Raw genomic sequence first — 3,503 nt, forward strand, 5'->3', positions numbered from 1 at the left:
CCAGCCAATCTTTTTTTTCAGTGCAGTTGAGATAAGATATTTTTCTCAATAAATAAATTCTTTACACGGTGTTTTAAAAAATAAAGAATAAAGAAAAAAGAAAAAAAGAAAGTATGCTCATTAGTATTAGTAATATTAAATTGCTTGTCAATTTAATTTGTGATATTAGGTACTTTAGTTTCAGTCTTTAGGACTCTTTCAAGATCGATAAATATAATCGACGCACATTTTGCTTGAACTGGAAATTGTAAAAAAATTTACACAGAAATATTATTAAACATCAAAACTCACCTTGACCGAATATGAACCTTCACTCAATATGTTGAACCCATCTCGGTCTATTTTTACTTAATATTGCTTATGGATTGTTATCGAATAACAATTTAGAATTTAAATTTTTAGAGAATTATTTATATCACAACTGTTCGTAAACTTAATATTTAGAATTTGTCAACGAAACTTTTATTATTTTTATCAGAATAAAGTAGTAGATGCCCTTCTCATTCTTTTTTTGTCACGATTCACAAGAAGGATAAAAAGCATAATAAAATTAATGTCAAAGTTATTATATTGCTCAGTACTATTATTAAGAGTTCTTTGCAAGACTTTTGGACTTTGAACTAATTCGAATAAGATAGTTTGAATGATTCAAAAAAGGAATAAGTTTAGTTTTTGTTATTTCTACTGTTATCTAATGTTTCTATTATTCTGCTGTTATCTTATGTTCTAACGTCAAACACTCGCTTAATATTGCAATGGCAAGTTTTTCCACAAATACAAAATTATAAGTTTTATCTTTTGTTTTTCACGCGGAAACTTGTTGTCGGAAAGTTTGTAAAGTTACAGTCAAGTGCAATTTCGTAAGTTATTACTCATTTTAATTAAGGCATCAAATTCTGTGTCTTAAATGATGTTGGATTTCTTAAAATCCTTATAGGATGAGGTCGCGGAACATTATAAAATTTCCATTAATTTATATAAAACCCGTTTTTATCGATACAAAATTTGCATTACCTGTAATGTCACATATTTGATGATATGGAATAGAATATCTGCATTATCCACATTTTGGATATTTTGTGTTGTTTGCCAAGGTCGTATGTGTTTCTTTCACTTCACCTGATAATATTATTATTACGTAAGCATTATTTCGTACAACATTACATTATTTTATTTTATGATGATGATAAATTTCTCGGGTGATTCAGCAGCACTTATGGACACCCAGATGCTAGGTTTCACGATTGACTGTCTGATGTAAAATTACGAAGGGCTCCTACGTTCTCCGGCCAAGTGAATTTGATCGATTTCCTGATCGAGATAGAGGATAAGACGTGGAAAATATATGGTCGTCAGTCAATCACCATACGACATTCATGAGTTCATTCACAGCACTCAAAGTTCCGTACATTTCGTTTCGCAGATCAGCTGAATCCGATTTCGAAGTGAATTTGCAGTCCATGCGACGTGGTCAGCTGCCGACGTAATACTGGGAAGTTCACGCTGTACGGCTGCTACATTTAAAAAGTATCAGTCAGTAGCTATCGTGACTAGCGCGCGTCCATTGATGACGTCGAATGTAGAACAGCTGATTGATAAATTAACTATATCGAATGTTAAATTATATATAACAGATAACTTTATTTTTAGTAACTATATTACGATAAATACTTATCAGTCACATGTTATTATTTGCATGACCGCACACATCTACAATGATTTTGATAGATTGATGATATTTTATAATTTATTTTTATCAAAATGTGATAACAAAATTATCTCTTTTACTATATTAATTTTTGAAATTAATATATATTTATGTATATATTTTAATTTTTAAACTTTTAATTGTTAATATAAAAGGCTAATAAGAGTGCACAAATTACGATGTGCGGAATCGTGTAAAAATCTTTACATTAAGGGCAAAATCATTAAGTTTTTTGAATCGGACGTTTCGACTCACTTTGAAATCTTCCTCAGCAATAAAATTAGAGCAAATTGATTCGTCAGAGTCCATGTTTGTCTTAAGTTTATTGTTGATATTATTATTGATTTATTTAATTGCTGACTTTACTCGTCGTATAGTTGTAAAGAATTATGAAAGCAATCATACACGCCTGTGATCAATCTGTATCTCGAAAAGAGATTTATTTCTACAATTGATCGAATAGTGATAATTATTAGAAATTATTCGGAGAATAATTTTCCTTCGATGGATTATACCTATCCATACAAAAACAGAAAAATTTATAAATACACGGAATTAAAATAGTTCTGATTGTCAATAGTGAATTCTCACAACAACGGCTATTATATTCATCAGTTTTTTTTTGTCTTATTGTATGAACTCGTTGAAGTGAATTGCAGAACTTTATTTTTTGTGCTGCTAAATCGATCAATGCATCTTCAGGTAGACTGCACATTCGTATACTTATTCTATTCAGAACCGATTTTAAGATCTCGCCTTTAGTTATTTTTTTAGCATCATTCTTTCACATGAGTATTAACGACAGTTATTTATTTCCGATTAAAAATATTATTTAAATAATATTTTATTTATTCCAATCAGTTACAAACTTTTAATTGAAGAATAATTTATGTATATTTATTATTTTATTTTATTTATTTTTGTGTGGTGTACCTATCTCTAACCTAAAATAATAAATATTAAATTACATCTCTAAGAAAGATCTAATTTCCTTTTATAAAAAATTACTTAGCATACATATACGTAAAAATAAACTCATAACTGATCGTAAATAGAATTTTGCAGAAAAAACTATCGTATAATTTTCAATAATACTGACTTAATTATGGCGTAAACGAACGGCAAAACGTCAATTTGACATGCGTTTAAGCAACTCGTACGTGATTAGCACGTGACTCTAGATGATAATTCATTATCAGTGGTAGAAAGAGACAGCGAAAACATGATATAAAATAATAAAAATTAAACGAATAAAAAGTACGCAATTGCTTACATTTGTACATACATGAATGACACGAGTAGATACAAATGCCTACAAATATTCAGACTTTACTTATCTTTTCGAATAGCATATATCCTTTTGCATTTACCTGTATCACTTGCATGTATACATAAACAAGCTAATTACTTACATAATCTTATTAAATCTTCATTAATTCATCATTATCTCTTAGTTTATCTCAGATAAGAAATTCGTAATCGTAACTGTCATGTGCTACGAAATATTTTCGGTTATCAAGTATTGCAATTAATGTTGTTATTATCATTATCTATTTTTTATATTTACAATTTTTCTGTTTGTATTTTTTTTCTTCTAAATTGTATATATTTTACATAGATGGAAAAAAGCATTTAAATGAAAAAGAATGGGAATAAAAATGAAAAATATTCAATTAATTACATTTCATTGATTTTTTATTTATGTTTCTTTATTCGACATTTTTTTTTTATCCAAGAACGAAATGTCAAATTGTTTAGTTCAGCTTCTTTTTGCTTGAAAATTCTTAGGATATGG

At 28.2% G+C, this 3,503-nt stretch overlaps 1 protein-coding gene across 1 annotated transcript in view; it reads right to left on the minus strand.

The window, feature by feature from the left end:
- Nucleotides 1-1,480, minus strand: part of LOC108727790 (sodium-coupled monocarboxylate transporter 1) — a 39,730-nt gene extending 38,250 nt beyond the window's left edge. Inside the window, 1 exon segment of the mRNA XM_018456037.1 lies at nt 1,015-1,480. The gene's annotated coding sequence lies outside the window, so the exon portion shown is untranslated.
- Nucleotides 1,481-3,503: the final 2,023 nt, after the last annotated feature.

The sequence above is a fragment of the Mycetomoellerius zeteki genome, unplaced genomic scaffold (assembly GCF_001594055.1).
Source record: "Mycetomoellerius zeteki isolate Tzet28-1 unplaced genomic scaffold, Tzet1.0 scaffold113, whole genome shotgun sequence".
Taxonomy (NCBI): domain Eukaryota; kingdom Metazoa; phylum Arthropoda; class Insecta; order Hymenoptera; family Formicidae; genus Mycetomoellerius; species Mycetomoellerius zeteki.